We start from the raw sequence: 10,658 nt of genomic DNA, 5'->3' as shown, positions 1-10,658 counted from the left end.
CGTACAGTCCCAATTTAGCACCTTCAGACTTCCATCTCTTTGGGCCTCTGAAAGATGGACTAAGTGGTGAACATTTTCAAGACTCTGATGCTGCTGTCAACTAATGAAGTGGTTAGCCTCAGCTGGTTCCGAATTTTACAAGCGTGGCGGGCTGGCTCTGGCTCATCGTTGACAGGAGTGCATAACGAATGGTGGTGACTATGTGGAAAAATGACAGTCTTTAGCCGAAACATTTCTCTATTTGACTGTTTTATTGTGATTTATGTACCTGTAGTTTCCACGAATAAAACTAAGAGGTATTACTTTCGGAAAGCCCCTTGTAGAAATATACACTAAAATTACTTCACATTATCAAGTCCATATAGTACAAGGTGGCAAATGCTGTATTTTTCCTGCCTTTCTGCATTTTCCTCCAGTGGTATTCGATGTTACTGTTAGTTTGTCACCCCTGGAAAAACTTGAATGCCAATATGAATTGACAAATATCACAGTTGTATTGACTATACAATTGACTACATTCTGAACATTTCAAATTCTAAAGGTGGCAGGGGTAAAATACAGGGAGCGAAAGGCTATTTACAATTTGTACAGGAACCAGATGGCAGTTATAAGAGTCGAGGGGCATGAAAGGGAAGCAGCAGTTGGGAAGGGAGTGAGACAGGGTTGTAGCCTGTTCCCGATGTTACTCAATCTGTATATTGAGCAAGTAGTAAAGGAAACAAAAGAAAAATTCAGAGTAGGTATTAAAGTCCATGGAGAAGAAATAAAAATGTTGAGGTTCGCCGATGACATTGTAATTCTGTCAGAGACAGCAAAGTACTTGGAAGAGCAGTTGAACGGAATGGACAGTGTCTTGAAAGGAGGGTATAAGATGAACATCAACAAAAGCAAAACGAGGATAATGAAATGTACTCGAATTATGTCGGGAGGTGCTGAGGGAATTAGATTAGGAAATGAGAGACTTAAAGTAGTAAAGGAGTTTTGGTATTTGCAGAGCAAAATAACTGATGATGGTCGAAGTAGAGAGGATATTAAATGTAGACTGGCAATGGCAAGGGAAGCGTTTCTGAAGAAGAGAAATTTGTTAACATTGAGTATAGATTTAAGTGTCAGGATGTCGTTTCTGAAAGTATTTGTATGGAGTGTAGCCATGTATGGAAGTGAAACATGGACAATAAATAGTTTGGACAAGAAGAGAATAGAAGCTTTCGAAATGTGGTGCTACAGAAGAATGCTGAAGATTAGATGGGTAGATCACATAACTAATGAGGAGGTATTGAATAGAATTGGGGAGAAGAGGAGTTTGTGGCACAACTTGACAAGAAGAAGGGACCGGTTGGTAGGACATGTTCTGAGGCATCAAGGGATCACAAATTTACCATTGGAGGGCAGCGTGGAGGGTAAAAATCGTAGAGGGAGACCAAGAGATGAATACACTAAGCAGATTCAGAAGGATGTAGGTTGCAGTACGTACTGGGAGATGAAGAAACTTGCACAGGATAGGGTAGCATGGAGAGCTGCATCAAACCAGTCTCAGGACTGAAGACAACAACAACAACAACAACAACAACAACTTTCTAAACAGTACTGTCATATGATAACAGTACCTATTCATTCATTCATTCATTCATTCATCAAGAGTCATTTTACAATGAACAGTTATGAGCCCTTTATCAATTTAACTAACAAGTTTAGTCACTTTATACTTGCATAAGCAATACAAATTAGCCTAGCCTTAATTCCATACAGTCACCCCTTGATGCTCATAATTAATTTAGAGGGATCTGTTTCAGTTGTGTGTATATTTATTTAAACCACAATCATTTTCAGGAATTTGAAGTCCCATTTTTGGATGTATGACATTATTGTATTTGGTAACACATACCATGCAGTCGGGTCAGTCAGTGCATGAGCTCCAATCATTGCATGCTGGCAGAAACTGTCAGCCTCCAGGAAGCCCCACAGTAGGAACACCAGCCACTACCGTGTCGAGGGCCATTTTGGAGGTCTGGAAGTGCAGTTCACACTGAACCTCCTGTAACTGTTCCACTTCCATGCTGTCTGTGTAAATGTGGACCTGCAGTAATAAATAATTCAACCTGTAATGAGTGCTAAGGCTACATTTAAGCATATATGATTTCCATATACCTTATAATACACAAAAATATACAAGAAATCAGTGAAATTACAGTACTGCAACAATAAACGACACTACACAGATCAACACGAATGACCATTTTAAAATGGACTTAAAAGTAGGTGAATCACTAATCGCAAGATACTTGGAAAATTTGTTAGCATCTCGCACTTCTGTCTTCTCAGTGTCCTACAATTTTCATCATATTTTCAAGTTGATGTGTGTCACTAAACAGTAAATTATATACAACTTCCCACAAAGTTATTAAATAGCTACAACATTTTTACACCCACCAGTAATACTGACTCAAATTTATGAACAACAACAGAGTCATGTTAGATAAAGGTGGAACGTAATCGTCATTTTCGTTGCTATTCAATAAAAGGGTGACAAGTTACAGTGCGCATTACATGACGCAAGGCAAGTATTCTCATGCAGAGCTATAACAAGCACTGCTACTTACAATGTAGAGGGAGAGAAAAAAAATAATAAAAATGTTAATCCCTCGATCCAGACATGCAGCCGATTTGTAGAGAGAGTAGTTCGTGAGGAAGTTTTTAGTTTTCATTTCAGCTGGTTAGAGTCTCAACTTCTTGCTTTATCTTAGACAGATGTTTGTCGAATATTTGCCCACTTGAGTACATAACATCACTCAAAATCCTGGACTAAAAGGCCAATTCTACATCAGATTCAGCCACCGTGTGAGACACTTCAGGAGGGCACAATGTGCTACGCATGTGCACTCTGCAGCTCAGTGTGTCTCAGCACTATTTGTTAGGTCCACTTCGGCTGCACTCGTCCATTTTCAGAATGACTCAGTGCGGCGTTTGGCTCTGTCATGTCCATTTCAGCTATGCTCTGTGATTCTAAGAACAAATCGGTACGGTGAGGCTTTTCATTCAACAGCAGATGTGATACTATTTCTTCCACCATTTGGTGCCACACATTTCAGTCAGCACGACTAATTTGTTCACGGTGGGGCAACTGTTTTCTCTAGATATTTTCTCACGGTAGAAAAGAAGTTCAAAGGTCCAGTGGATGTTGCAATGGGATATACACTCAAAAAGAGACAGGGACATACTCTCAGAAAGACATGGCCTAGCAACCTATAAACATGCATAGGAATACAATTATTTTTCAAAGGGAAGGACAAGAACTCTCAGTGTGTATTCTACAGTCGCATAATCACCAGGCACCACAAACTTGTTCTAGAACTGCTTTACAGCACCATGCACAAAGAATTCAAAGGTTTAGTTGGCAATGGAGGAGCAAAAAATTACAATGATTGACAGAAAATTTGTGCAAGATTTATTAATTTGTAAATGAAGAAGCAATTTGTGCTAAAGTTGCAGGGATGGAAGATATGATGAATAGGTGGTATAAATTTTAAAATTTCTGAAGTCACTTGATTTACTACACCACTAGTTTTAAGAGTTATTGATGTAATTCAGCTAAGAGTATCGAGAAGACATATACTGTGTTGGTGCATAAATTCATAGCATTTTCCCCATAAGTTTAATAAACACAATACAGACTTTAGTCATTCATCATATATTCTCCTTCGCTATTTACAACAGTCTACCAACGCAGGAGTAACTTATTGATTCCGCAACTGTGGAAATTGTGTTGTTTTGAGGCGAAGAACTCATCGAGCCACATTCAGATCGCACTTTCCTCCAGAAAGGAAGTTCCTTGAAGGTCATTTAATAGAGAACAGAAAAGGTGAAAATCTGAGGGTGTAAGACCAGGTGAATGTGGTGGGGTGGAATGACTTCCCAAGGCAACTCTTGTATATTGTTCTTTGTCAGTCTAGCAGAATGAGGGCAGGCATTACTGTGGAGTAGCATCACTTTATGGAGTCTTTCTGGTCATTGTTCTAGGGTTGTCTCTGCAAGACATCTGAGTTGTTGACAATAAAGGTCAGCAGTGATGTTTATACCTTGGGGAAGCAGTTCGTAGTACATCACACTGTCCCGGTTCCACCAGATGCGTAACATTGTCCTCTGTGGATGCCCACAGGTCTTTGTATGAGGAGTTGCCGCTTTGCTTGGGGTCAACCATTCCTTTCTTTCCCTTATGTTTGCATAGAGAGACCATTTTTCGTCACCAATAGCAATACAGGATAGGAATGGTGGTGGTGGTGGTGGTGGTGGTCGTGGTTGTTGTTGTTGTTGACAAGCCAATTTATGATGAGCAAGAGATGTACATACGGCTACCTGCTGATTTTTGTGATGTTGGGTTAGAGCACACAGCACCCCTACACACAATTCCTGAATCTACTACACTGCATGCAAATGTCACATGACGGTGGAGTGATCACAGTTCATCACATTCGCCGGTTATTGAGTACACTAATGTCAATCATTGTGGATTAATGCATTTAAACAAACTTCATCAAATTGCAAAAGTCTTCCTGAACATGGAGAGTCACTAATGTCAAAATGATCCTGCTTACAATGAGAAAACCATTTTCTTTCTGTGCTCTGTCCAATGATACTATCCCTCACAAACACGATGCAAATACAAGGCGTGTTTTTTTAAGTAAGTACCGTTTTGAAATTTAAAAAAAAAAGACGTGCTAAGATATCTCAATAATTTTATTTTTACATGAAAGCCTGTACCTTAATCTACGCACTGATGCCATTACAGTCTGATTCTTCCTTGTTCACATTGTGTACTGAGTGTTTAAGATGCCTCCGATAATCATGAGTCCCGCCGACTGTGAAGTACGGGCCGTTATAAGATTTCTTAGTGCTAAAGTCCTAAAAGCGATCGATATTCATCGGCAGATCTGTGCAGTTTACGGAGAAAACATTATGAGTGATGGAATGGTAAGAAAGTGGGTGAGAGGATTTAAAGATGGCCACGCAAATGTGCATGATGAACAACGAAGTGGGCATCCTTTGGTCGTCAATGAAAGTTTGGTGCAGGAAGTGGACAAGAAGGTGAGGGAAAACAGACGCTTTACGATTTCCTCATTGCGGGATGACTTTGCTAATGTTTCTCGTAGTGTTTTGTATGGCTTTGTGCACACGTTGGGTACCGAAAATGTTGACGGATGTGCACAAAACCAAACGTTTAGACAGTGCATTGACTTTCCTTGAGTGGTACCACAATGACGGTGATGATTTCTTAAGCCAAATTGTTACAGGCGATGAAATGTGGGTGGCCTACGTCACACCAGAATCAAAGCAACAGTCCATGGAAGTTGAGCAAGGACATCATTTTGCTGCACGACAATGTCCGTCTGCATGTGGCGAATCAGACCATTGATCTCATCACATCTTTTCGATGGGAAACTCTTAGATCATCGTCCATACAGCCCTGATCTTGTGCCCAGTGACTACCATCTGTTCCTGCACTTGAAGAAACACCTGGGCGGTCAGCGTCTTCCAGACGATGGCTAAGTCAAAACAGCGGTGATGCAGTGGTTAACAAGTCAGGCGGCAGACTTCTGTGAGGAGGGTATTCAAAAACTGGTATAACGTTATGACAAGTGCCTCAATATTGATGGAAATTATGTAGAAAAGTAGACTACGATACAGCCTTTCATGTAAAAATAAAATTATTGAAATATCTTAGCACGTCTTTTTTTAATTTCAAAACGTTACTTACTTTTAAAAAATGCCTCGTATTTCTGGCTGCCTCCGTTGTTGTCACCTCTCTGTCAATCTCAGACAGAAGAATGTCAAGAATGTTCCGATTTCTCCACTTGGCACTACATTTTCTAATGACCAGAGCTGAACTCACTATCTCCACATTACAAAATGAAAATATGTGAACTCAAATAGCAACAGTGAACTACAAATAAAAACTGACAGCCGATAAATAAACCCATAGCAATCAGAATGCCAACATGTGAAACAAAATTGCTACAAACTTGTACACGAACCTAATATTACAGCAAAGTACATATGTTAGATTTACAGGCATACCTAGAATGGTTTTTCTGCTATTGCTGAATTTCTGAAGAAAAAACAAACGCAGTAAGCAGTCTCTCAACATCTGAACTGGATTGCATATGTCACATTTTTAGTGGATTTGTCTGCATGCATGAACACCCTCAGTAAGACAATGAAAAATGAGAAGCAACTTATTTCTGATTTGATGGAGATAGTAGAAACACTTGAAAAGCAAATTGCTTTATGGAAGGGATGGCTTCTGACAATGAATAACACCAATTTCTATAAACTCCCTGCTGTTAAAGAAAATGCAAATTTTGAAAAATTCATTGTGGGGTTGAAAGAATTACTGGAGAAGATTTCCAAACTTTTCGGGACACTACAAATCTCACAACTGTTTCTTAGGTGTTTTCATGGCCATTTGCTGTTTCATTTAAAAGTGTACCTGTTTATTTGTAGGTAGAATTTATCAATTTTGCAATCTAATTTTTAGTTAAAAGACAAATTCTTCTCCATTAAAACTGTCAATGATTTACAAAGTTTTCCTTGGGAAGTCTTTCCATGTTTCCATAATGAAGCTATAAAAGTGGTATTAATGCTTTTGTTTTGTCTCTTTCTGTATGCAAGTTTAATGGTTGTAAGAATTTTACAGGCAGCAAAGTACTGTGCACAATATTGTTGCTGTAATGCAGTTGCAAATATGCTTAATTGTTTTAATTTTTTTTTGTGTGTGTATTCCCTTGTACCAGCAGTCAGTAACAATGTAACATTTCTGTTCATAATGAGTTGTACAAATCTTCAGATTTACAAATTTCCTAAATATGAAACCAAGTTGCATGCAAACGGTTCAGTGTTGCTTGCGTGACTGTTCCGCCACATAATGCGGCACAATATTGTTGATATTCCAATCTGGATTTTCCATTTTTTTAATTTTAGACTTTTGTGAGATGTTCGGTTATCAACTTTACAGAATATTTTTACTTCTTGCTTCTGATGATTCAACACCTAATTTACTTCAGGCGCACTGTCACAGAAGATATGTCCATAAAACAACAGACAGTGAAAATACGGGCTAAAGTGCACTTACAGTGTCCATGGCTCTTGCACTGCATGTCGATGCTGGCAGTTTCTTGATGACAGCCATAGCCAATCAGTTGAGAGTTATATGGTCAATCAGGGAAACTTTTTACCAGTCACAGTATCTTAGTACCACATAGCAATTTTGTTTTGAATAGCTGCTGCTCTGCCTCCTTGTATTAACTTGTATTAAAATGAAACAGTTTTATTATCTTTGTGACTTCTAGTTTGTATTTCAGTAGTCTTTCACACTTCCTACACACTCTTAGGCTTGTAATTATCCTTTCATTGCATTAGGTGTGGAGAGAGCTTCTGGCAGCAGTGATTAAAAGTCTAACAACGACAGGTCTATTCTAATATCGTGATATTTCATAGTAAACCTGCAGTACTGAATTAACATTGCTTGTTTTTACTCCTTAGTAACACTGTTTTCTTCTGACATGATCTAATTTTACCCAGAGCATTAAATATAGGAAAATTCTTTGTTTTTTAGGACTCGTCAAAAGTTGTCACAAATGGCAATGTAAATTTGTACATTAAAATTGAAATTTTTCTCTAATAGGGCATAGTTAATATTCACATTCACTTTTCCAAACACTCAGTGACTATAGGTGTAAAATGTTGCAATTCCTGTTGCAATGTGCAATTTATCTTGTGTCCAGTATTTCCAAAAAATGGCAAAAACTGGTACAAAGTTACCCTGATTGACTGTGTAGTAACCAGTGAGAATCACTGAATCTAATCATTTATTTTGGCAGAAGATATAAACTGATTACATTTGTTTTCAATATAGAGTGTGCCAGAATAAATTTTACTGATATACTTATTACGAATTTTAATGTTAATTACTAATTTTTGTATTTATTTAGTAACAGGAAAAAACAAATGTGCTGACATACTGATCTGTAGTGAATTCAGAGGCTTAAGTTAGGTTGGAATTATATAATTATGACTGGAGTTTGTGAAGGCAATAAATCTCCAAATAAAAAATATGACTGCTGTAATAGATTGATGTACAGTGTACCCAAGATGTATGGTCAGACTTGTGACAGTCTATTTGTATGTCTTATTTCCAGTTTTGCCAAAAATTCTAACAATGTGGTTAAATTCTAATCAAGCAGAACATAATTCATGCTATCATTTATGGACCATACCAAATTGTGAACGAGCACCGTGACTAGCTATCAACAGACTACTCTCGATTCGTTATATTCAGTTCCGATCGTTCACGAGTTATCAGCACTGGCAAACAGCGCAAAACACTATAAGTGCACAAACAAAATATACAAAATAAGCCAACACTTTTGTCTTTAGATCAACACAATGACAGACATGCTGCATTGAGCTTTTTGATTAGCTTATCTACAGGTTGATTCCATTTTAACTTCTTGTTCAACTGGACCGCAAAGAATTGAGGTTACTGGGGATTGGGATACCACCCATCTACTTTGAACAATCATGTCATCACGGTGCCGAAAACCCCTATTTTGAATGTATCCAACATGATGACCAAAACATTGATCGCAGCAAACATACAAATACCACATGAAATAAAAAATAAAACACTTGATACTGGCAAAAAATAAAACCTGTTAAAACACATCATAAGATCATGGTATCCCCCATCAACCTATATAGCTCAACCATAGACGAGGATACCAGTACCCCCCCCCCCCCTCCTTTTCACACAACTACAAAGGCCAGTATCCCAATCACTAGTTCACCTGTATAGCTCAACTCTACAGTAAAAGTGCACTTACGGTGTCAACAGCTTTTCTATTGCATGCTGCACTTGGTAACTGTATACACTGAATTATGGGAAGTGAAAATAACAAATGACACTTTGGCTAGGACAAGACAGTGGAATACACAAAAAAACAAAAAAACGTCTTTATTCGATCAATGTTTTTGAATTAAAAGGTAGGTGGATGTACTTTTTTTAATTAAATCGGGGGAGAAAGTAGGAGAATCAATGTTTTTAATTAAATCATGGGAGAAGGTAGCTGAATCAATATTTAACAACAGAGCCACACGTTTCATATATTAATAAAACACTGATCCATCTATTTTCTCCCTTGATTTAATTTAAGACCACTGATCCACTTATTCAATGGTTACATAGAGTAGAGTTTAGATTTTATGACATATTCTGTTTTATATGAAAACATCCTGGGCAATATATTCCAGTGTGACACCATGTAATTTTGTACACTCCACATCATGCCAACTATAGCACACTAAATGATATAATAACATACCCAACAACAAATTGCCATGCAAGCCACCTTGTGATACATCAAGCCCTCTACACCAACATTTCACTTCCACTCTAAAACAAACACTCCATAGCTCGAATGAAACTTCCTGGCAGATTAAAACGGTGTGCCCGACCGAGACTCGAACTCGGGACCTTTGCCTTTTTCGGGCAAGTGCTCTACCAACTGAGCTACCGAAGCACGACTCACGCCCGGTACTCACGGCTTTACTTCTGCCAGTACCTGGTCTCCTACCTTCCAAACTTTACAGAAGCTCTCCTGCAAACCTTGCAGAACTAGCACTCCTGAAAGAAAGGATATTGCGGAGACATGGCTTAGCCACAGCACTTGCCCGCGAAAGGCAAAGGTCCCGAGTTCGAGTCTCGGTCGGGCACACAGTTTTAATCTGCCAGGAACTTTCATATCAGCGCACACTCCGCTGCAGAGTGAAAATCTCATTCTGGACTCCATAGCTCAACAACATCGCACAACGCATAATGGTACAGCACAATTACGTCATGTGTCAAAACAAATGGGTGGTACTTTACAATCTAGCATACCCACGAAATTTTACACAGAATGTTTCTTTAGTGTATGACCATTAATGTCCACTTCTGGTGGTCACAGGTCATTACTGCTTGTTTGAAACTGAACAACATGAGTCTCTGTGAGATTAATGCATGTGTGGGAATAGCACCACCAGAGGAACAGAGTAATATGAAGACCCTGACATACCCTATCACAAGTGTTATAAGTCAATAGAACAAGATTTGCTAAAATTTCTCAATGTCCAATGTGCAACCTCTGCTTAACATCTGTGCTGCCAACACAGAAATTCATTTTTGGCATGTGCCTGATGGCATGTGTACAGTATTGTCAACTATTAATTAACACAGCTAATGACCTCTGGCTGGAATCAAAATATACTGCTATCCGCTCTACTGTTTACATATTCAAAGGCAACTGCTGGTGTAAACACCACTGACCAGTGATCACTATAAATCTCTCTCTTAACAAATGCAGCGATAATTACTTTTATCACTACCAAACATCTAATTTCAACAGAGAAATGCCATTCCTTTTGCATACTACGCACACAATGTAACAAATCACTACTTTTATCTCCTTTACTTTCAGCTTTACTTATACTGCTGATTCTTAGCCTTTCAGGGATTTATAACAGCATTGATAGAGAGCAAGCAAACTCTTTGGGTTAAAAAAGAGGAAACAAATGAGGTATCAAGTATTCAGAATCCATGGTAAGTTGTCTTTCTGTTTCTTACCACT

At 38.5% G+C, this 10,658-nt stretch overlaps 1 non-coding gene across 1 annotated transcript; it reads right to left on the bottom strand.

The window, feature by feature from the left end:
- Positions 1-9,498: 9,498 nt before the first annotated feature.
- Positions 9,499-9,573, bottom strand: Trnaf-aaa (transfer RNA phenylalanine (anticodon AAA)). Its single transcript has one exon. It is a non-coding gene; the product is annotated as a tRNA-Phe (tRNA).
- Positions 9,574-10,658: the final 1,085 nt, after the last annotated feature.

This window comes from Schistocerca nitens, chromosome 11 (assembly GCF_023898315.1).
Source record: "Schistocerca nitens isolate TAMUIC-IGC-003100 chromosome 11, iqSchNite1.1, whole genome shotgun sequence".
NCBI lineage: Eukaryota > Metazoa > Arthropoda > Insecta > Orthoptera > Acrididae > Schistocerca > Schistocerca nitens.
The sequence above is the reverse complement of the archived record's forward strand: the minus strand, read 5'-3'. Positions and strand labels throughout refer to the sequence as shown.